The sequence below is a fragment of the Cupressus sempervirens genome, chromosome 11 (assembly GCF_028749045.1).
Source record: "Cupressus sempervirens isolate cs-2001-9-10 chromosome 11, ASM2874904v1, whole genome shotgun sequence".
Classification (NCBI taxonomy): domain Eukaryota; kingdom Viridiplantae; phylum Streptophyta; class Pinopsida; order Cupressales; family Cupressaceae; genus Cupressus; species Cupressus sempervirens.
The window spans coordinates 583,076,084-583,103,307 of NC_143128.1; positions in this window are offsets into that span (position 1 = coordinate 583,076,084).

Below are 27,224 nucleotides of genomic sequence, written 5' to 3' on the forward strand. Positions count from 1 at the left end.
ATACAATGAATCTCATGATCAATATAAAGATACAAAAAGGAACAAAAGATAGCATGGACCTAACTACAACCTTCCCCCTCATCAACAGGAGGAGGAGGAGGAGTAACATCTGCACGTGTAGGAGGCACTACACCATCAAAAGTTCAAGCATAATCCAAGAACCTTGAGACATGTTGAGCTAGAGGTGCTGCATTTTCATATACTACATAATAATGAGTAGCCCGAGAGGTATGATGACAGGTCTCATCTCGCTCTAACTACAGGTCTCAGGTATGATTACTATATTATATTACAATTATTATATATCATTATATATTACAATTACTGAATATCATTTATCACCTATACTGCTAACACATACAACTATGGTACATGTAGTTGAGCATTACTATATTTTCAAGACATAATATAGCTATATGTGAAGTTATATATCATTGAAAATTCACATCCACTGTCATATATATATCATTGACATGAGCAGCCCGACAGGTATGATGACAGGTCTCATAACGCTCTAACTCTATCTATCTCTTTAGCTCTATGATCTCAGACCATAGATCTACTATCTCACAATTCCCCTCTTCTATCTAGTCATGCATCTCTAACTATAACTTGCACCTGTAACTTGCCCACCTACCTCTGAGAAGTCCTCAATCTCTCCCTCACATGTCATAGAGAATCTTGAGTCTATGCTAATACATCTCCTATGGGTGAAACCTATGGAGGCTAATTTGGCATTTCATCATCCCCTCCTCCGCCCATATCCTATTGTAGTGGCTCCTCTACCCTATTTCTCCTAGCATCACCTCCTACTACACCCATGGTGCTCATCTCTCTGTGAGTTCTCACATGAGTAGGCCTATGTGCCTATTCATTGTTTCTCGATCTAAGATCCAATCTAATAGTATGAGAAGGAATTGTCACAAGAACTACCAGTGGCCATTATAATGGTCTCTCCTCCCTCAAAGGATGTTCTTGTGGTTGCTTAACATCAGGGTGTGGTGTCTGACTAACTACCCCTATAGGATCAGTTATATGAGGAAATGAATGTGTGGCCAAATGCTCTATGTACTAGGGATTGACAACATCATTCACTACATCTAGAAAGTAGTCCCACCTATAAATGGTAAGGCCACTAAAATCTTCCATACATCTAATTGGGTCCAATCTAGGAGAACAACCTTTCTTTACCTCCTTGGTGAAGCAGGTGTAACTACAGTACTCCTGTGATATACTGTATTGATAGTTGAACTATCTCTAGACATGGGTTAGCGGAAATATCTCTATCTTCAATGAAGAATGGCCATTCAGTGGCTAAGATACCAACATGAATCCTAGCTAGGAGAAGACATCATCTTATGGCTCTATGCCTAGCCATGGTCTATAGGTAACATACATAATGTCATCCAAAAGAAGTCTCAAATAGTTTGTCTTACGTAGTGTAGGTTGGATCATCTCTCCACAATACCAATAAATATAAATCTACAAGTGTTTTTGTCAGTCCTCAAAGATAGGAATGTGATTGTTGTCATTAACTTGTGTTTCTAGCATTGAACATGATGCTTATTACTTTTAGGAGACTGAACATTAGTAAAATTTTTGCAAAGTTTTTCAAAAAAATTGTACTTGTCATTACAATTACTGAATATCATTTATCACCTATACTGCTAACACATACAAGTATGGTACATGTAGTTGAGCATTACTATATTTTCAAGACATAATATAGCTATATGTGAAGTTATAAGTGCACTATTTATATCTTATGTAGGATTTATGCCCAGATTGAGATATATATAGTTGTGTCAGCGTTGAGATTGAGATTTATAAGCAATTGTGTCAGCATATGAATTTAGGATTTATAAGCAGTTGTGTCAGTTATAACTTATGTAGGATTTATGCCCAGATTGAGATTGATATTTATAAGCAATTGTGTCAACATATGAATTACATACCTTTCATCAATAGATAGATTAAATTGATCTAGTTGAAATTGTTGATACTGAAGTTGAACCCTATATTTTCCCATTAATGTACTAGTAGTTAATACTATTGCATACCTTTTCATATTTGCTGGTGTACTTTCTTCTGGATTTTTTGGTGTACTTTCTTTTGGACATTCCCTTTTCTCCTTTGCATCCAAAATGAACTCATTCTAGTCCCTCACTGAAACAAAGGGAGGACGCTCGTACTTCGAGTTTAGGATGAGGCTCTTTCTATATGTGTCCCTCACAACCTTAAGATGTCTGGAAGCTTTTTGTAACAATTTCTTATGATCAAAAATATTACTACCAAACTCATGCTCTATATCTTTGATGAGCTCATCTTTTAATTTTTGATCTTCGTAGTTCCACCTTTTAAGAAAAAACACAAAATTGTTAGATATAGCTAGTATAAGAAAAGACTCGAATGAAAGGAAAAATGTTGCACCAATTAATGATATGAAAAGAAATAGTGGGATAAAATTAGTTCAATTATGATGTTCCACCTTTTATGTATGGTGGGCCCAAATCTTCATAGCGTGAGGTCATAAAGCCTCCTATAAAATGTATCGTTTCCTACAAAAAATGTCATGGGATAATTAATAGTAAGAACCATTAAAATGAATCATGCGTAGAATACTTTTTATAATGAATAATAAATAAATAAAATGAGATACATTTCATCTTTTGGGTATGTGCAGGATCATGGTGTGCCAAAAAGTGGCGATGTGAAAAAAAAAGAGTTTGAAGACGCCTAAAAGCGCTTCAAAATCCGCTCTGACTTTTTTTTACCTATCCAGGAACCAAACCTGGAAGGTTAAGCCGAGCCTTATCAGATATCCGATATCATATCGGATATCCGATTTTAAATCCAATATCCGACTAATAATTAAAATCATATAATAGCATGATATATTATTTAATATTATTATTATAATAATTATTATACTATAATATAATATTATTATTATAATTATTATTATACTATAATATAATAATATTATTATTATAATAATTATTATACTATAATATAATAATATTATTATAATTATTATTATACTATAATATAATAATATTATTATTATTATAATTATTATACTATAATATAATAATATTATTATTATTATATTATAATCGTATAATATTATACTATAATAATAATATTATAATAACATATTATATTATAATAATATAATATAATATAATATATAATAAAAAAGTATAATATATTATAAATTATAATAATATAGTATAATAATAATATTTTATATTATAATATATAGTAAATTAATATAATAAATATAAAATATAATATAAAAATATATAAAATGTAATATATATGTTATATTATATATATTATAATATGAAAAATTCGAATATGTCCCTAGGGGTCCGGGGACCCCTAGGGACATATGTCATCGTTTAATGGGTCAAAGAGGGTCATAGGTCACCCTATGACCCTCTTTGACCCATATGAACGATTCGAATATGTCCCTAAGGGTCTAAGGATCCCTAGGGACATATGTCATCGTTTAATGGGTCAAAGAGGGTAATAGGTTACCCTATGACCCCATTTGACCCATATTACCCATTTGAATATGTCCCTAGGGGTCCTAGGACCCCTAGGGACATACGTCGTCGTTTAATGGGTCAAAGGGGGTCATAGGGTGACCTATGACCCCCTTTGACCCATATGAACAATTCGAATATGTCCCTAGGGGTCCAAGGACCCCTAGAGAAATATGTCGTCGTTTAATGAGTCAGAGAGGGTCATAGGTCACCCTATCACCCCATTTGAACCATATTACCCATTTGAATATGTCCCTAGGGGTCCTAGGACCCCTAGAGACATATATCATTGTTTAATGGGTCAAAGAGGGTCATAGGTCACCCTATGACCCCCTTTGACCCATATGAACGATTGGAATATGTCTCTAGGGGTCCTAGGACCCCTAGGGACATATGTCATCGTTTAAAGGGTCAAAGAGGGTCATAGGTCACCCTATGACCCCCTTTGACCCATATTACCCATTCGAATATGTCCCTAGAGGTCCTAGGACCCCTAGGAACATATGTCGTCATTTAATGGGTCAAAGAGGGTCATAGGTCACCCTATGACCCCATTTTATCCATATTACCCATTCGAATATGTACCTTGGGGTCCAAGGACCCCTAGGGACATATGTCATCGTTTAATGGGTCAAAGAGGGTCATAGGTCACCCTATGACCTCCTTTGACCCATAATACCCATTCGAATATGTCGCTAGGGGTCCTAGGACCCCTAGAGACATATGTCATCGTTTAATGGGTCAAAGGGGGTCATAGGTCACCCTATGACCCCCTTTGACCCATATTACCCATTCGAATATGTCCCTAGGGGTCCTAGGACCCCTAGCGACATATCTCGTTGTTTAATGGGTCAGAAAGGGTCATAGGTCACCATATGACCCCCTTTGACCCATATTACCCATTCGAATATGTCTCTAGGGATCCTAGGACCCCTAGAGACATATATCATCGTTTAATGGGTCAAAGAGGGTCATAGGTCACCCTATGATCCCCTTTGACCCATATATACGATTCGAATATGTCCCTAGGGGTCCTAGGACCCTTAGAGACATATGTCGTCATCTAAAGGGTCAAAGAGCGTCATAGGTTACCCTATGACCCCATTTAACCCATATTACCCATTCGAATATGTCCCTAGGGGCCCTAGGACCCCTAGGGACATATGTCGTCGTTTAATGCATCAAAGGGGGTCATAGGTCACCCTATGAACCCCTTTGACTCGTATGAACAATTCAAATATGTCCCTAGGGGTCCTAGGACCCCTAGGGAAATATGTTGTCATTTAATGGGTCAAAGGGGGTCATAGGTCACCCTATGACCCCCTTTGACCTATATGAATGATTGGAATATGTCCCTAGGGTCCTAGGACCCCTAGGGACATATGTCGTCGTTTAATGGGTCAAAGAGGGTCATAGGTCACCCTATGAACCAATTTGACCCATATTACCCATTCCAATATGTCCCTTGGGGTCCGAGGACCCCTAGGGACATATGTCGTCGTTTAATTGGTCAAAAAGGGTCATAGGTCACCCTATGACCCACTTTGACCCATATTACCCATTCGAATATATCCCTAGGGGTCCTAGGACCCCTAGAGACATATATCGTCGTTTAATGCGTCAAGAGGGTCATAGGTCACCCTATGACCCCATTTGACCCATATGAACGATTCGAATATGTCCCTAGGGGTCTTAGGACCCCTAGAGACATATGTCATCGTTTAATGGGTCAAAGAGGGTCATAAGTTACCCTATGACCCCATTTGACCCATATTACCCATTCGAATATGTCCCTAGGGGTCCTAGGACCCTTAGGGACATATGTCATCGTTTAATGGGTCAAAGAGGGTCATAGATCACCCTATGATCCCCTTTGACCCATATTACCCATTCGAATATGTCCCTAGGGGTTCGAGGACCCCTAGAGACATCTATCATCGTTTAATGGGTCAAGAGGGTCATAGGTCACCCTATGACCCCCTTTGACCCATATGAACGATTCGAATATGTCCCTAGGGGTCCTAGGACCCCTAGAGACATATGTCATCGTTTAATGGATCAAAGAGGGTCATAGGTTACCCTATGACCCCATTTGACCCATATTACCCATTCGAATATGTCCCTAGGGGTCCTAGGACCCCTAGAGACATATGTCATCGTTTAATGAGTCAAAGAGGGTCAAACGTCACCCTATGACCCCCTTTGACTTATATGAACGATTCAAATATGTCCCTAGGAGTCCTAGGACCCCTAGGGACATATGTCGTCGTTTAATGGGTCAAAGGGGGTCATAAGTCATCCAATGACCCCCTTTGATCCATATGAACCATTCGAATATGTCCCTAGGGTCCTAGGACCCCTAGGAACATATGTCGTCGTTTAATGGGTCAAAGGGGGTCATAGGTCACCCTATGACCCCCTTTGACTCATATGAACGATTCAAATATTGACATATGTCATCGTTTAATGGGTCAAAGGGGGTCATAGGTCACCCTGTGACCCCATTGGACCCATATGAATCATTCGAATATGTCCCTAGGGTCCTAGGACCCCCTAGGGACATATGTCTTTGTTTAATGGGTCAAAGAGGGTCATAGGTCACCCTATGACCCCTTTTGACCCATATTACCCATTCGAATATGTCCCTAGGGGTCCTAGGACCCCTAGGGACATATGTCATCATTTAATGGGTCAAAGAGGTTCATAGGTCACTCTATGACCCAATTTGACCCATCTTACCCATTCGAATATGTCCCTAGAGGTCCTAGGACCCTTAGAGACATATGTCGTCATTTAATGGGTCAAAGAGGGTCATAGGTCACCCTATGACCCCCTTTGAGCCATATTACCCATTCGAATATGTCCCTAGGGGTCTGAGGACTCCTAGAGACATATATCATCGTTTAATGGGTCAAGAGGGTCATAGGTCACCCTATGACCCCCTTTGACCCATATGAACGATTCGAATATGTCCCTAGGGGTCCTAGGACCCCTAGAGACATATGTCATCATTTAATGGGTCAAAGAGGGTCATAGGTTACCCTATGACCCCATTTGACCCATATTACCCATTCGAATATGTCCCTAGGGGTCCTAGGACCCCTAAGGACATATGTCATCGTTTAATGGGTCAAAGGGGGTCATAGGTCACCCTATGACCCCCTTTGACTCATATGAACAATTCAAATATGTCCCTAGGGGTCTTAGGACCCCTAGGGACATATGTCATTGTTTAATAGGTCAAAGGGGGTCATAGGTCACCCTATGACCCCCTTTGACCCATATGAACCATTCGAATAATTCTCTAGGGTCCTAGGACCCCTAAGGACATATGTCGTCATTTAATGGGTCAAAAGGTGTCATAGGTCACCCTATGACCCCCTTTGACTTATATGAACGATTCAAATATGTCCCTAGGGGTCTTAAGACCCCTAGGGACATATGTCATCGTTTAATGGGTCAAAGGGGGTCATAAGTCACCCTATGACCCCCTCTGACCCATATGAACCATTCAAATATGTCCCTAGGGTCCTAGGACCCCTAGCGACATATGTCTTCATTTAATGGGTCAAAGAGGGTCATAGGTCACCCTATGACCCCTTTTGACCCATATTACCCATTCGAATATGTCCCTAGGGGTCCTAGGACCCCTAAGGACATATGTCGTCGTTTAATGGGTCAAAGAGGGTCATAGGTCACCCTATCACCCCTTTTGACCCATATTACCCATTCGAATATGTTCCTAGGGGTCCTAGGACCCCTAGAGACATATATTTTTGTTTGATGGGTCAAGAGGGTCATAGGTCACCCTATGACCCCTTTTGACCCATATGAATGATTCAAATATGTCCCTAGGGGTCTTAGGACGCCTAGAGACATATGTCGTCATTTAATGGGTCAAAGAGGGTCATAGGTTACCTTATGACCCCATTTCACCCATATTACCTATTCGAATATGTCCCTAGGGGTCCTAGGACCCCTAGGGACATATGTCATCAATTAATGGGTCAAAAGGGGTCATAGGTCACCCTACGACCCCCTTTGACTCATATGAACGATTCAAATATGTCCCTAGGGGTCGTAGGACCCCTAGGGACATATGTCGTCATTTAATGTGTCAAAGGGGGTCATAGGTCACCCTATGACCCCCTTTGACCCATATGAACGATTCGAATATGTCCCTAGGGTCCTAGGACCCCTAGGGACATATGTCGTTGTTTAATGGGTCAAAGACCTATGACCTCCTTTGACCCATATTAACCATTCGAATATGTCCCTTGGGGTCCGAGGAGCCCTAGGGACATATGTCATCCTTTAATGGGTCAAAGAGGGTCATAGGTCACCCTATGACCCCCTTTGACCCATATTACCCATTCGAATATGTCCCTAGGGGTCTTAGGACCGCTAGAGACATATATCATCGTTTAATGGGTCAAGAGGGTCATAGGGTGACCTATGACCCCCTTTGACCCATATGAACGATTCAAATATGTCCCTAGGGGTCCTAGGACCTCTAGAGACATATGTTATCGTTTAATGGGTCAAAGAGGGTCATAGGTTACCTTATGACCCCATTTGACCCATATTACCCATTCGAATATGTCCCTAGGAGTCCTAGGACCATATTACCCATTCGAATATGTCCCTTGGGGTTAGGACCCCTAGGGACATATGTCATCGTTTAATGGGTCAAAGGGGGTCGTAGGTCACCCTATGACCCCCTTTGACCAATATGAACAATTCGAATATGTCCCTAGGGTCCTAGGACCCCTAGGGACATATGTCGTCATTTAATGGGTCAAAGAGGGTCATAGGTCACCCTATGACCCCCTTTGACCCATATTACCCATTCGAATATGTCTCTTGGGGTCCAAGGACCCATAGGGACATATGTCATCGTTTAATGGGTCAAAGAGAGTCATAGGTCACCCTATGACACCCTTTGACCCATAATACCCATTCAAATATGTCCCTAGGGGTCCTAGGACCCCTAGAGACATATGTTGTCGTTTAATGGGTTAAAGGGGGTCATAGGTCACCCTATGACCCCCTTAAACCCATATGTATGATTCGAATGTCCCTAGGGGTACCCCTAGGGACATATGTCATCGTTTAATGGGTCAAAGAGGATCATAGGTCACCCTATGACCCCCTTTGACCCATATGAACGATTCGAATATGTCCCTAGGGGTCCGAGGACCCCTAGGGATATATGTCGGTATTTAATGGGTCAAAGAGGGTCATAGGTCACTCTATGACCCTCTTTGACCCATATGAATGATTCGAATATGTCCCTAGGGGTCTGAGGACCCCTAGGGACATATGTTATCGTTTAATGGGTCAAAGAGGGTCATAGGTTACCCTATGACCCCATTTGACCCATATTACCCATTCGAATATGTCCCTAGGGGTCCTAGGACCCCTAGGGACATATGTCGTAGTTTAATGGGTCAAAGGGGGTCATAGGTCATCGTATGACCCCCTTTGACCCATATGAACAATTCGAATATGTCCCTAGGGGTCCAAGGACCCCTAGAGAAATATGTCGTCGTTTAATGAGTCAAAGAGGGTCATAGGTCACCCTATGACCCCCTTTGACCCATATTACCCATTTGAATATGTCCCTAGGGGTCTTAGGACCCCTAGAGACATATATCATCGTTTAATGGGTGAAAGAGGGTCATAGGGTGACCTATGACCCCCTTTGACCCATATGAACGATTGGAATATGTCCCTAGGGATCCTAGGACCCCTAGGGACATATGTCGTCGTTTAATGGGTCAAAGAGGGTCATAAGTCACCCTATGACCCCCTTTAACCCATATTACCCATTCGAATATGTTCCTAGAGGTCCTAGGACCCCTAGGGACATATGTCATCGTTTAATGGGTCAAAGGGGGTCATAGGGTGAGACCCATATGAATGATTTGACTATGTCCCTAGGGGTCCTAGGTCAAAGGGGGTCATAGGGTGAGACCCATATGAATGATTTGACTATGTCCCTAGGGGTCCTAGGACCCCTAGGGACATAGTCAAATCTTTCATATGGGTCTCACCCTATGACCCCCTTTGACCCATATGAACGATTCGACTATGTCCCTAGGGGTTCTAGGACCCCTAGGGACATATGTCATCGTTTAATGGGTCAAAGAGGGTCATAGGTCACCCTATGACCCCCTTTGACCCATAATACCCATTCGAATATATCCCTAAGGGTCCTAGGGCCCCTAGAGACATATCTCGTTGTTTAATGGGTCAAAGGGGGTCATAGGTCACCTTATGACCCCCTTTGACCGATATGAACGATTCGGCTGTCCCTGGGGGTCCTAGGGACATATGTCGTCATTTAATGGGTCAAAGGGACCCCCTTTGACCCATTAAAGGACGACATATGTCCCTAGGGGTCCTAGGACCCCTAGAGACATATATCGTCGGTTAATGGGTCAAAGAGGGTTATAGGTCACCCTATGACCCCCTTTGACTCTTATATATTAATAATATACATATATATTAATAATATACATATACATATTACATTATTATATTTGATGAAAATATTACGTTATTATATAAATATATTAATAACATACATATTAATATAATAATATTTATAATATATATTATATTTAATAAAAATATTACGTTGTTATATAAATATTATATTATTATACATATTAATATAATAATATATAATACGTATTTTATATATATATATATAAATTACGTTATTATATTTAGTAAAAATAATAATAATTATATATTATATTTATAGATTGTAATAAGATTAACATAAGATATTATTATATATTACTAGATTATATCTTGTATGTTTACATTACATTATTATATATATATAATATATTAAAATATGCCTTTACATATTAATATAAGTGAAATAATTTAAAAATAAAAAACTAGAACGTTTAAATCGAATTTCCTTCCAAAATTTGAAGATTTTTGAAATTTGACTACCGAGCCATATCGGATATCCGATGTCAAATCGGATATCCGATCAGGCTTGGTATTTACCAAGCCTTTCCGATCAACTCCAAAGATGTGTTTATAGAGAGTTTTAGTAATACTCAGACTTCGGGTAGCCGTCTGACAATGTTATTTTGATCAAAATTGAATGAAAAAAAATGAGTTTTTTAATATCGCTCTCTAGATTCCATCAATATAATTTCTGTCAAATTCTGAGTTCGATAATTATTTATTAGTTAATTATCAATGAAGATTATTGTAAAGTGTTGATTGACATACTGAATGAAAAATAGCTATAACTTTCAAACGGTATAACATTTTTTAAATCTAAAAGTTGTGTCACATTCTATACTTCACCTAGTATAAGAAAAAAATAAAAAAATAAAAATTTGATCAAATTTTCTATTAGTTAGGGTGGTCAGACACGGGACTTTTTTTAATCCGAAAATGTTTTGGTAGAAAATTCATATTTAATTATTTATTTGGAATAAAAATATCAAAAAATATGCATCACATCCGGGCATGAGTCTAGTTTTCATATCTATAATTATATTAAAAAATATTATGATTTGATTTTGATTAAGGTGGTCAGACATACACCTACTTTTTATTTTCACCATGAAATTTTCTTAGTACTGCATTAAAATTCAAACTTTTGACCAATCAATTATTATTTTCTCCTGATAAGGCCTAGTAGTTTAGAAACTACATTCAATTTTCTACAAATTATTTTCTTACAACTTTTTGATATAAAGTCCATAACCACTTCAAAATTATGTGTCAAGTTGACATAAACCTGATTTGCTAATTTTTCACTACCACTTAAGGCCATAGTTTGGTACACCATGATCTTGCACATACCATTTTTAGTGTTCTATTTCAGGGTTGGAGGATCAACTTGACCAAAATTGACCAAAAAAGAAGTTTGGAAAAAATTTTAAAATGTCTAAAACCAGTCAAACTCTACCAGGGTTCTGTTGCTGATGTTCTGAAACTAAAAAATGTACTGTGACTATATTAATTAGTATACCTTGAAAAAAAAATATAGTGCATAATACATATAACTTTCCATGACCTTCATTTTTTCTCGTTCTTAATTGATGTTTTCATTGATCATACTTGGGATATTATGGAAAACAAATATTGCTAAAATAGACAGTGAAGCTAAAAGTGAGCACTCTAAAACTCTAACAGGCAATAGCAATAATGTGGAAAATCATTGAAAACTAAACATTGAATATGAAAGAAGACTCCCACTTTTGGTTCTCTATACAAAAATTTGTTAGTATCTTCTACTAAAAGCATGAAATTGCAATGTACTAAATTACTAAACTAGAGAATTACTAGTATAGACAAAAGGTCATTGATAATTCAGATGATCCTACCAAACCACTTCCTATCATGTTTACGTCTTGCAAGAAAATCCTTATTACAATATAAAACAATATTATTTAAAGTACCTGGAATCTTAGGACATTTCAAAGGCATTGATTCATCATCGTCAATCAAAAATGATGTCTGCATAGCTCCCGTGCTAGAAATATGGCTAGCTCCAGGAAATGATGGTGAATTATCACCAATGCATGCACTATGATCCGCATTTGGTGGAGTACCAGACAGTGCATCTCCTACCACAAAAAAAACAATACACTATGTGATGCACCCAAGATTAAAATACATATTATCAACTCATAATTAACACAAAAAAAAATATAGCAAAACAAGGATTTACCAGCTAGACATCCCCTTGTTGCCGAAATTGCAGTCGGCAATCTCGTACAGGCATCTGTCAACCTCTTAGGAGTCTCCTGCACTGGATGACTTGAACAATACATTGTTAGCAAAGACATTCTGAAATAATAAAAGTAAGAGTTAAGAAGTTTTGAATGTTTGAAATAAAAAATTCCTTCTAACTTGTCAACTAAAAGATTATTTTACCAGTGGCAGTCGGAGCTCTGCTACTACCAGCCTCACCATGTTGTCCTTGACCAAGTTGTGGATTAGTTGCCAAAAATTCTTGTATAACAAGAATTTAGTAGTTAAAGTTTCTTACAACTCTTTAAAAAAATTGCATCAATAAAGTATTTTTGCCAATATAATTTTACTTCACAACATAAAAGATTATAAAATACAAATCTTTATTAAACTTTTCTTATAACTAAATACTCATTAGAGCTTACTTCATAATGATGAGCTTGCGCTCTCAAATCTGATAGCCTCTTCATCATCTCCTCGGATTCCATATTTGCCTCATCCAAAATTTTCATTGCTTCTAAATTAATTTTTTTAAATTTTTTCTTCAACATTTTTATGAAATCAGGAGTTTCAGTAATATCCTCATCAGAAGGTGTAGCTAGTGGCTCGACACTTACTGATACTGCTTTACCCTTATCCTGAACATCAAATTGTGAGAGAAATATCAGTAAAACTATCATAAAAACTAAAAAACCGTAAAAAAAATAACGTAATAATATAACATTTTTCAACTATCTAATTTGTACAATTTCAAAAAGGTTTACCCTCACTGAAGAAGGGGTGGGAGTAGCATCCTGGTGACCTCTATCATTTGTCGGATCCATATCGTCCTGTCACAAAGATTAAATATAAAAAATTCAGCTAACTGAAAGCAATAGACAACAAAAAAAACTTATTAACAAAATGGTAAATAATACTTACACTGTAAATAAAATAACATAATAATATAACATTTTTCAACTATCTAATTTGTACAATTTCAAAAAGGTTTACCCTCACTAAAGAAGGGGTGGGAGTAGCATCCTAGTGACCTCTATCATCTGTCAGATCCATATTGTCCTATCACAAAGACTAAATATAAAAAATTTAGCTAACTGAAAGCAATAGATAGCAAAAAAAAAAGCTTATTAACAAAATGGTAAAGAGTACTTACAGCCCTCATGATAGTAACTTTTTTTGTATCTATGTGATTTAAATTAATCAATTAGTAGTTCTTCCCCTGCACTTATTGATTTTATTGCACAAACAAAAACTTCATTCCCCTCAAGCGCCTCAAATATGCAATTGGGTTGCTTACTAGTTGAAGAAAGTCGCATACTATTTATAAAACCTACAATATTACCTATTGCTTTTGGTCTCCCATCGATGTACATAGCAAATATTTTACTTTGATCATTTTTTTTCCATTGTATATAATTAGCTAATACCCCATACCTACACATACTTTTTTTATACCGAACAATCTGCATCCAATCATTGTAATTGTAACATGGATCGACATACTTAAAAAATTCAACAACTTTGTTGTAACCTACCTTTATCCCATCCATGGGAAATAGGCCCAAACCATGTAATGAGGATGGAGCAATGCGATATATCCTCTCATTAACACAAAAATCTGTGTTAATTAGAGGTAGCTCATTGGGTACCCATTCTTTCTCAAAGTGTGAGTATTGAAAGGGCACCTTGATGTCGCCTTTGGTCTCATCATCATAAGAACATGACCCCCAATTAGCAAAGAAAAATTGAATGCGTTTATCAAATTTTTTTATATTCTTTTGACCTCTAGTTGATCTCCCTATTTTAGTCGTACTACATGTAGAGCTTTCATCTACCAGTTCCTCATTTCCCTCATTTGATGTAGATAGATCCAACAAGTACCTATTTGGTGGGTCCTACAATCCATCAAATGGAAAGTGAAAGTGACAAATATAAAAGGTAGTAAGTTGAAAGTGGTTATACAATTATATTTCTATATAGACCTTCTTTGTCTATATATACATTATATGATTATATAATATGTCTATTTCTAACATACGTGCTCAATGATAAACAAGAAGAATATAAGAAAATTATGTCTATTTATTGACTTATACTTGCTGATCCATGTCAGTGTGCACAATCCATGCCAAACGGGTCAAATTTCCTGTAGTCAATTGACTGTTTGCAAAAAGGGTGACAATCAAACACAATATAAACATTGGTAATTATAAATAACATATGTTGTAATCATTATAAATGAACACAATAAATATGTAATCAAATTTCCTGAATATGTTAATCATTTACTTTAAGTTAGCTAAAAATTACATGATACACGTTTGCTACAAATAACTTAGAAGACAACATGAATAATATGCAACATCGCAAACATGAACAAATTTCCCTTATATATGGAATGCAAGATCATCAACAGAAGGGGTGACGATGTACCTATAGTCAATTGACTATTTGCAAAAAGGTTCATAATCAGACACAACATAAACATTGGTAACTGTAAATAACATATGTTGTAATCATTAGAAATGAACATAATAAATATGTAATCAAATTTCCTACATATGTTAATCATTTATCTTAAGTTAGCTAAAAATTACATGATACGTGTATGCTACAAATAATTTAGAAGACAACATGAACAATATGCAACATCGTAAACATAAACAAATTTACCTTAATATCTTGAATGCAAGATCATCAATAGAAGGGGTGACAACATTTGTATCATTGATTATCTTCTTCTTCTTCTTCTTCATCATCATCATCATCATCGCCATCATCACCATCATCATCGCCATCATCGCCATCATCATCGCCATCATCACCATCATCATAACCATCATCATCGCCATCATCACCATCACCATCATCATCATCATAATCACCATCATCATCATCATCATCATCATCACCATCACCATCATCGTCATCATCATCATCTTGATCTTCATCATCTTCAATATCTTCTTCTTCCATAACATTATACTTTATCGTCCTTCCTCTTGGATCATGTCTAACAACAAATGACCAACCCTATTTATATGGAATCTTTGAGTAAAACACTTGCTTACATTGGCTTGGAAAAACATAGGGCTCATCTCCAACTAGCTCAAATGACCTTGTATTGATCATTGTAAATCGATTATCATGTTGAATAATCGTTCTATCAGGATCATTTTGATTTAATCATAACCTATACCATTTGACTATGAATAGAACTACTTTGAAGGTGTTAAATTCAAACTCAATTATATCATCCAAGATGCCATAGTATTGATTTTGAGATTGTTGAGGATGTATGTCATTTCTAGATGATATATTGGTGACCTCAAAAACTGCAGTTATCCTAGAATCACAGGTTTTCTTTGTGTCATCCAACCTTTTTGTGTGAAATCTATGGCCATGATAGTACATAGCTTTGTGATGCTTGACCTAAAATTTTTGAAGTGTGTAATTTATTTGCATCATGAGTTGATACGAAACATACGTCGAGTTATGATCATTCATAAATTTCTACGTACCTCTCCACCTCTTAAACCCTTTACTAGATCAACTACCATCGGCATAACATTGGAATCTCCATTACGATGAGCTTCTATAACCAATGAAGCAACACCTTCCCATGTTAATGAGCAACCATTTTTTTGACATCATCCAATCCATTCTGTCATCCAATCAAGATTTTTCACAATATACAAATGTATTGCATCCCACTCTTGACCACCTGTTTCAAAAAATACACCAATTAAAAATAACTTGTATTGAAGATTTATAAGAATTAATTAATTACAATAACATCTTAGATTTACCTCTCACTTTCTTTGATCTAATTTTTCCCATCAAGTACTCCCCTTCAAATTTGTTAATTGAGTTGGGATCCCAAATACGATCTACATGGATCTTTGCTACAAACTTAGGAAGATATTCACTAATGTATACCATGGTCTGGTATACCATATATCCCTCCACCATAGAACCCTCGAGATGTGATCTCTATCGAACCAAGCCTTTCAAAAATTTCAAGTGCCTCTCAACCATCCACATTGACTTGGTTGGTACAGGTCCACACAATTCAATCTCCTCAACTTGATGTATGAGGTAGTGTTCTTGTGCATTGAAAAAACTTGGAGGTAGACACTTTGGCATTTCACACATCAGAAAAGGAATTTTTCTCTTCCAATATTTTATATCTTCTTTATTGATTTCTTTAGATGACAACCACCTCATGTATTTTTCAAGATCATATATAACTTGTTTGACATTTTTGGCGAAGTGGCGTGGGAGAGATAGAGGTAGAACGTACTGCAATATTTGTAAAATGATCTTGTCAATATTTTATAAAAGAATGCAATTGAAACTACATGCAGTATATAAATATATAGTGAATACAAAATAACATGAATTATCTTAATAAATGTATGCCAATCGTGTGTTTTCAACCCTGGCCCAAATTCACTTTTATTTGATATGACATTATTTATGTTTGCAGCAAATCCTATGGGAAATCGTATCTTTTTTATGACTTCTTTTATAGCATTGCTCTGCTGCTCTAAAAATAACCAACTAAGGGCACTTGTATCAATCTTGTCTCCATTGTTATTTGATCGAATGCCATTTTTCATTGCATGGTTGGATTCTTCAATGTCACTACAAGTTTTGACAATTTGATCTTTGTCACGCCTTCCATTCAAGATTCTCCATAATGTCTCTGCTACATTCTTTCCAATATGCATAGGATAAAAAAATGCACAATTGGGAGTTGCTCATAGTATGAAAACCTAGTAAATTGCGTAGGATAAATTTTTAGTCCTTTTGGAAGTGAATCATTGATGTCTTGATGACCTTCACAAGAATCAATCACATCAGCAATAAAAAAACACAATATCGAAATATAAATTTGAAACAAAAACCATCAAATGGAATGACATTACCTTGACAATTTATTTTATTGTACGCGAACTTCCATAGGCGAGGTGTCATTCTCTGTGGCTTTGATGTAGTCTCTTCTAGACCATTGAAAAGATGTTTTTTGATAATTCAGTACTTATGATTTTTGTGTAGAAAGTGTCTATTCTCATCAAACACCTGCTTTCTTAAACTTTTTGAATGATGAGATTTTGTCTTTGGACCACAAACTGGACATGCAAATTTACCCTTTTTCTAAAGACTTACAAGATCGTGTATAATTGGATTAAATGTGTTAACTTTGACATACCAAAAAAGAGGTGTCAAGAAGAGAACATACCACAAAAATGTGTTAGCCCAGGGGCATCATGTATTGTCCATACAAGCATTGCATGAAATTGAAATTGTCTTTGTCCTATTGGTCTAAAAATGTCATACATAGAAACCCCATTCCATAACACCACCAGCTCTTCGATAAGGGGTTCAATATATACATTGATATCTTTAACTTGGTACTTACCTAGTTGAATGAGCAAAAACATTACATAATTATTTTGACCATTTGATGGATTAGTAATAATTAATTAATTTAGATGACCACTAAATAAAAAAATACCTGGAACAATCAATGTCAGTATTATGTGCTCTCTCTTTATGGACAACCAAGGAGGTATGTTATTGTTGATAACAAAAATAGGCCACACCGAGTAAGTAGATCTCATCTCTCCATAAGGATTGACACCATCTACTGCCAATGAAAGCTTGAGATTACGAGGTTCTTCTTTAAAGTGTGGCCATTTTTCCTCTATTTCCTTAAATGTCGAACCATCTGTAGGCATTTGCATAATGTCATCTTGACTTCTATTGTGTGCATGGTAATCCATAAATTTTGCCAAGCTATTGCACTTGAATAATCATTGCAGACGTGGAATAATGGGAATATGCTGAAGAACCTTGCGAGGCACCTTTTTTGTTAATCAATCTAATTGATATCTACTGATATGACAAGTAGAAAATTGTGTTGCAAATTCATGTTGTTTATGATATATAATATGATCATTCGGACATGTATGTATTGTTTGATACTCCATTCCAATATCTTTCATAATGGCAGATAATTCTCAGTACGAGCGAGGTAGAATGTTTGATGGTGGTAACAAACACTCACCTATCAACCTACGACCAAAAATATAATTTCTTAATTTAAAGAATATTAATTGCTACATGAACCCAATGTTAATTGTAAGGGAACTACAAGTAAAATAATGAAAGAGGATGGCATACCTTAACATACGTGTCATTACTACGTTGGATAAACCATTCATAACCTTCAAGTTCACCAATAGAAATACAACAGCAAGAAGAGTTGTTTTGGAGCCTTCATATAGGGACTATTGTGCCTTCTCAAGTAAAGGTACATCAAGCTCTGCATCGTCATCATCATCATCATCATCTTGATCATCGTGATCATTTTGATCATCATGATCTTCATCATCCTAGTCTTCTTCCATGGTATCATTACCTTCTGCTTCAATATTCACACCTCCATGTTCCCTTGTTTGGAAATCCGCATTCTCCAAATTGTCATGGTCCATAACATGAAACTCAGGGATGTTGACCTATATGAAAATGATGACCTTATATTAACCATTACCATGATGTCATCATAAAATCATGTCTTATGTAATTTATAAACTATTAAAATACATACCAATGGGTGATACTCATTTCCCCCTTGAATGTGACCATGTTGCCTACAATGTTTCTCAACTGTTGTGATTAGATATCTTCGAGTCTTTAACCCTTACACATTTTTCAAGGACAATAACATTTTCCATCACCTTTTCTTTTTAAGTTAGACCACAGTCTAGCAATTGTCTCCCTATTTCTTTGTGCATTGATATCGTCAGACATGGTCTTTCTTGAATGGAATGACTCATTGGTGGAAGAAGGATGATTTGTTTGCAATTTGCAAATGGAGTAGTAAGAGGAAGACACATATAAAAAGGAGTTAGGTCTCTGAACCAAGTAGGAGTTAGGACATGCTAGAGTGGGGTTAGCCCAAGATATTTTGGAATCTTGAAGAACCTGGTAAAGGGTATCTAGAAAGGTGAAAATAAACAAGTATTTTTATAGCTACAAAGGAGGAATCGAGAGCATTATAAATAATGAAGAAGAAACTTAAATCCATACAACTTCACCTCTATTTACAATTCAACCTTTCTGGAAGTGAAATATGACAACATACAAAATTTCCAATCACATTTTCACTTAAAAAAGAACACCAAATATACCTTTGCTACAATATCTTCTTCAAATTCTTCACTATCAGATTCTTCAGAACTGCAAGCTCTTGTGCAGAAAAAAGATGAGATGTACTAAGTAATTTTTTATGGGAAATATTTAAACAAATCAACTATCAAAAAAATAATTTATGAAATTCAGTTGCTTTATTATGTACTAAAGACTTGGCAAGATGTTCCCAACTCTATCTATAGAATGCCTATCAGCATGGTTGTTTGCAAATAGTCTAGTATGGTGTTGCTTTTGAACAACAACAAATGTCACTGGGGCTGGTAATTTGGCTCAAGAGACGCACAAGCCTATTGACACCACAGAACTTTTAGTTCAGCATTCAACTATCTTCTTTAACAAAATCCAAAGAGAATACAAACAAACTAATGAGCCATGTCTATCTCAATTAAATATCAAGTACTATAGTGAGTATTAGAAAACTGACCTTGCAAATAGCATCCTGTTCATAAAGTATTAGGAAAGTGACCTTGCTGATTAGTATAACATAGATTGGTGAAAAAAAAAATCGTAATAAAAATCTGATTTTTTTCCACACTTGTTCAAACTATATAATGAAATGAAAAAAAATGAATTGTATACGAGTCACTCCAAACCCCTAGCTTTTAATACGCTTCATAGATGAGATTGCATTATATGGTTTGAACAAGATGTGGAAAAAAATCAAATGACATAGATATAAGCATTATCACACCATGAGTGAAGCAACAATTGCATAAAGCTTTATTGCAAAAAAATTGTCAATATTATTTACATTGTACATACTTGTTTATATAATGCTTCAATTCCTAAACTAAGAAACTATAGCTAGTGTTCTAACCATGCATACAAATAAAATTACAGTGTAGATGTATGAAATTATATGCATAACTACTCCTATACTAGTTTATAATACTAGATTATGATACAAAAAATCCTCATCTAAGATTTAGAATACTACTTTGATGATAAGCCTAAGGCTTTTGTGACCTAAACCAACACATAAGCTGATGGAATAAGATGGTCACATAATAAGGAGAAGAAAGAGGATCAAAAGTTCAGAGTTACTAACTCAAAAAACTTAAAAATGATCCCCTTGAGGTCTTCTATGAGGGACTCTCATGCACATTAAAAACTACACATGCACCCATATAGGTAAAACTTCAAAAGATGAAAATAAAAAGCCTGCATGCAGTTTCGCAGGCATTACTCCATGTGGGAACTATTAGTTAAATTGCACAATTCCCATCAAAACATGAAAAATTATCTACTAATTATTAAGAAGCAAAACTTTGAAAACAAAACTCAAGGAGCATATGGGAAAGTGATGAGAGGATTGCCATTACTAAGGGAAGCCGACTCTTTTTTCTCATTCATATTGGATCTAGTGGATGAGATCCAACTTTAGGATATGTCCTAAGGATTTCTACTTCTCATCCACTGAAGAAAAGTATGTCTGATAGTAACAACGTATGTCATTTAGTAAGCCAATAGAATTGCTAGAAGTCTTCACAATCTACTCCTTCCATGCTACAAGGCTTTTGAATGATCTCTTTCAATGCCTTATCAATGGCTTCTCTTGCCTATTTTCCCTTGGATAGTTAAAAGCCTGATGGTGAGTGGAAGATACAAAACTCTACTATTGCTACTCTAATAACAAGGTTAAGAAATGATGCCCACAACCATTTGTTGTCTGTTTCATAATCCTAAATATAATTAAAATTGGTTCGTACAAACTTCCATTGTATTTATCTATTTTCAATGGTCCAATTTTGAAAAAGTTGCTCTTGGTTCGATTGAGAAGTTCAAGAGGTCATAAAGTGTTTTAAGCACTTTCTAACTCTCCAACACACATCACAACCTGTCAGGCACTATTTGACACCCTACTATACTAATGCCCACCAAGATCTTTCTTGCAATACTTAATGTTGCATCATGTCTATATATATTCCATCTACACATATTGAAATATAAAAACAAAAAAAATGACAATGAAAATAATTGGATGACACACAGCAGAAAAAGGCATGATTTGGGGAAGACCCTCTGATAGTAGACAACTAAATACAGTAGGGCTTTATTAGCTCCTACCTGGCCAAGGAAGAATGCCTTACAAACAGTCTATACAAAAGCAAGAGCAGAGAGTTAAAGAAGATTTTCTAGGCAAACAAAACAACATCCTTTCATTTTAGGATGATATATAAAGGCATTCTTCCAAACAGCGGCCAACTTGGTTCATTTTGAGTTTGTTGGGTTTAACCCATAGGCATTACTACACCAAACTGTATCTCAAATAACCTTTATATCAGACCTAGATCCAGGGACTATGAGTGCCAAACTGATAACTTAGCTTTTTGTACAATCAAATCAACATATTAAAGACATAAAGCCATTTGTACAAGGGTGATATTTCCTCAAGTTTTCTTTATTGCCAAATTCCTTTAGATAAAGATAGCTACTGTAAATAAGTGGATAGATTCACCCAAGAATCTCTCTTGTATATGGAATTCCTTCTCAATTTTGGAAGGATAATTTCACAAATATTGTAATGTAAACTTCTAAAATTATTTCATCCAGACACAAAACCAACAAATGTCTGCCAAATCTTATGAGCGAGAACAAAAAAAAATGATCAGGAAGTTGACATGGGTTATAGGATCAAACATTTCACATACATTTCCATGTAATTATTGGTCTAAAAGGTTGAGCCCTATCTTCCTTATGAGAGTAGTTTTGGTTTGGATAATAGTTTATAAAGCAAAAAAGCTATGTTGTGGACTAAATCCTTTGGTAGATACATATCCGAATTAGAGAAGATTATAATGCCAAGTTTTATTATAAATGCTTTTTTTTTTTATTTGACTTCCATATCCTTGAATCTTGATCTTAATGTTTTGTTTTAATTTGTATTTTGATTATGTAGGTATAATGGGAGAGAATTGGGGTATGTATAATTTCTTTTCTTCCTCGTAAAATTGAGCTTCAAATGAGGTTCAGGGGTGGACCCAATATTCATTTGCATTGGATTTTCTGTAAGGTTTACAATTTTGGTAGGTTCAAATTGCATTTTGAATGGGTGTCATGGGTGGTGGCGGCATTGCTCTATTCCAGCATTGCTTCAAAAATCCAGAGGTGAGTCATTTTATCCAATTAGATTGGATTTGCTAAAAGTTTTTAACATTCTAGTTGATTGGAATATTATTTTATTCTTTTAGTTGCCATCTTTTCTTAGTTTTCAATCTTATCCTTATTAGACATGGTTTGTTACTCCTATTAATTGAGACTTTCACTCCTTTATTAATATTGAATCTCTAGGTAATCATTTTGTGTGTCATTACATTTTGCAATACCCCTGTCCGCGAGATGTTTTGGATATCCAGGAATTATATCAATCTTGGCCATGCATCCACATGGAATTTCATTTTAAGCCACTAAAATCTATATATTCAATGATAAACTCCTCTCTAATTAGTTTCTAAGAAAATAGATACTAACAATATAATTACACCGTGGGATTTATACTTTTATGAAATACATAAATTATGAAATCTTTGGTCTTAGGAAAATTTGACATACATATCTATGAAGTCTTCAAAGATAACTAAAAATATCATGACTTTATCTTTGATGCCTTCACAGATCACACAAAGTGATTTTTTTTTAGAAGCCCTTGAAGATTACTGAAAATATTGTAAATTAATCTATGAATCCTTCAGAGATCAGTCAAAAATAATTGTAAATTTTGATCTATGAAGCCTCCAAACATGACTGAGATCTCAATGCCGAAAAACAATGTGGCTGCATCACAGATCATCTACTGTAAAAAAAAAAAAACATGTTAACAAGGTTATAGTAGTATATTAGTTCATGTTAAGGGTTCCAATATCTATCTTCATAAGTCACACAATATGATCATATCCCCCTTATTTCATTAATTTTCTATATCCATTAGGAATGATTTTTGAATTTTTATGTGCATTGATGAATTTTTTTGTGCATTGACTCTTTTCTAACAGTGCCTTATCAACCATGAACATGGTTGTGAGGTAATATGTTTGGTGTCCAACCTCAACAAAAATTGGTTTCGTAGAATAAGAGCCTAGCATAATTTCATAAGCTATGTCAGCTTCTTCCCCTGCATGCTCCAAGAGGCTTGAAAATTATATTTGGAATATAAATGTTGATGATAGTCCTCGTTAATTATAACCCACCTTTTCCTATTCTATTTAGAATAATATTTACTATATTAGATCTAATCTGTTAGTATATCAAATAAGATTTGGGGACATTACATTGTGATAGAGGAGTGAATCTAAGTAAGCAAAAGACTAAAACTACACTAGCAACCAAAGTAGGCCATTGAGTTACAAGCACAATCACAATCACAATCACAAGAAATAGCTCATGGATAGATGAATGAAAGGGGGTATATTTTTTGGATGATAATAGCTCATAGAGACCCCAAATCAGACTTCACAATCCATCAAGCTTGAGTTCCCTTCTAACATCTCAATGTATCATACCTTGAATACACAGGATTAGTAGCACGTAGATCAGCAAAATGGAGCAATTCCAATTGACAAATGAATATGTTTAAGTTCATTTCCATCATCTTGGTGTATTAGACCCTTAATCTACAGCAATATTAACTCATTCATCATGACATATGCTTGCAGTTTTGTGAATTGACTATTTATTATTTATTCAATATTTTTAGGCGTCTGTCCCAATTGATTTTGTAGTTCCAATATCTCTATTCTTCTGTATTACTATTTTCTATCTTATTTTTCATTCTATGATTTGTTTCAATACATACATAGACTATTGTGTTAACATTTCTTCCTTTTGTCTATTTCTTACAGGTAGCCTAGAAGTGGGTATTATAATGGGCTCAAATTCTAATCTACCTATCATGACAGCTGCTACAGAAATTCTCAAATCATTTAGTGTCTCATATGAGGTTGGTTTGTGAAGCCTATTTGAATTGCACACAATTTCCTGAAGAATAATTTTAAGAAATGCTTAAGTGAATGGAATGCAACAATATTTGGTACCACACATTTTGATAAGATATTTGAATTCTGATTATGTTGCAGATAAACATTGAATCTGCTCATTAAACACCTGATGGAATGGTAGAACATGCTATAGAGGCCCATGGAAAAGGGATCAAAATTCAATTCTTAGGTGGATACACTATTCAACTGTAAAGATTAATTTTCGTATACTATTAAATCCAAAAACTCAAATTTCAAAAGTTAAATCTCTTCATTATGTTTTGCTTTAGCACTACTTAGGCTACATAGCATCAACTCAATGAATTTGAAGTTTTTAAAGAAATAATGAAATTAAAAAATTGGGTACATGAAAGATGAATTAGCATTTCAAACACCTAAAGTATTGATAGTAGGGACTCCATTTCATCCAATGATGAACCTTTAACTTGGACACCAAGAACAGTAAGTGTAGTCATTGAAGCTATCATACCTGTGTTATAACTTAATTATTTCATTAATAAAGATTCAAGAACCTATCAAACATTTTGTTTCCTTTTAGAGATGTGAACCACAAATGACTTTATACATTATTATTTCATTCATTAGAGGTTCACTCACCAGGCAGGGATGTTCTTCCACCTGCACTTGCTTTTATGACATTGCAAACATAATCATCAAATCTAGCTATTTCCATTCATGCAATGCATCAATAATCAAAGCATTGATGCCAAGGAGGCTCGTTGTTGGATGGAATAGACTCCTTGCCATCAATTGTTTAGGTTTTTGAAATGCCATTTTATTTTTCATGTACCAAATTTTCTATTTTAAAAATTTAACACATAATATTTCATATTCATTGAGTAGACGCTATGTGGCCTATGTGGCGCTAAAGCAAAACATACCTTAAAGATTTGATACAAGAGTTTCTGAATTTAGTTGTATAGGGAAACTCATCCCTTCACTTGAATAGTTTAACCCATCTAACAATTAATAACTAAAAACATAACCTTCAAATATAACTACTATCATTTGTTCCATATATCAACTATCAAAACTTTAATGCCTAGTGGGCGTCTCAATTGTTCAGGCTAGAAACCTAGATGATTGAAAAAGTGACTCGATGGGTTTCAAACCTTTCCTTTTTAGCTAGAATTAGTGCCCATTCATAGAAATATCTAGGAAAAAAAAGGTTTTATGTGTTTTATGAAGAATTTTGTAGATACTGTAGTACTATAGAAAGGCAGTGGGTATGATATGGGAAGGCAGCACAACCGTCCAAAAGTGGAGTGGTTCAGTGGGCTCAAGCAACATAACTATTCTGAAGGGGCCACGCTGAGACCTTGGGATTCAATCAGATTATGACAACTAGAAGCCTATAGAATAGTAGGGGGATGAGAAAGCATCAAGAACACTATTCTTATGTATCCATTCTATACTATATGGTGCTTCCCCTACCATTCTATAGGCTATATGGATGTTGCTTCCCTGCTATACAGCCAGGCGCTACTGAAGGAATAAAATTTCACCCCATAGAATTGTATGGGACATTAGTGATTGGTTCTGATCGGCCCCCTCACAACTCCAAGACTCCATAAATGTCCAAAATGATATATGAGATATTTTTGTTCTTCTCAACCATACATGAGCTTGGAAGAGTTAGCAAAGTTTATGCAGCAGGTTGATTAAGCGAATTGGGTGCTCATACATAGGAAAGCATCAATTAGCAATGAAGCGTGATATACATGTGGCAGAAATTGATAAAGAGATTGTAGAGAAAAAAAAATTTCAAAATGGCCTAATGGGTGCCATGGCTAAGATTGAACAAAATATGGCAAAAAAATGTGATAAGCACCTTGATTCCTTGCCTCTTCCTCGATTTCTGCCTCTTCTCCTAAATTATTTGTGCAGCTCCCCCGTGCGCGCGTATTAACACATTCAAATTGACATGCACACATGCCCTATGAGTGATATACCTCCCACCCTCTATGCTAATCTGCCACCTCCCAATTTAACAGAACAATGAAATGGGTGGCCATTAAACCCTATTTAACAAAATAATGAAATGGGCGGGCGCAATGCCCTTTTTCATTTTGTCATGTTCAACTAAGTGTTGGTCAAAATTTTGACCAACACATTAAATTCCCTATTTAACAAAACAATGAAATGGGTAGGCACAATGCCCTTTTTCATTTTTCCATGTTCAACTAAGTCTTGGTCGAAATTTCAACCAACACGAGTATGGATTTTCAAAAAAAGAGATTTTTCCTTCCATATTGTGACCAATCTAAAACATTTTGATAAATGGTTGCAAATTTTGTTTGCAAAATCACCTCAAATGTACTAGTGACACCCAATTTTAGGTGTATATATATATTTTAAGTTTTTGGTAGTGCAGAATTAGGTGCACATCGGTACACCTAGGTAGGTGTGCTGATGTGAACCTTCTTTTGGGTTTTAACTATGTTTTATTTTTCTCACTATGCAGGAGGGACTATGGAGAAGGTAGACCTCATAAAATGTGGATATGTAGAGACAAGAGCTAGAGGATATGAAAATAAAAGTGAAGTGATTAGGGAAAAGGGGGTGGGAGGTTATATAGACCCCACCCACCTTTGGTGTTGCATATGTGCACATATGCACAACACAAAGCACACTTTTTTCTTTTTGTAAGGATTTGACACATAGCATACCCATTAGTGTGCACTGGTGTGCCCCTTTTTTGCAAAAAGAAACATATACCCTC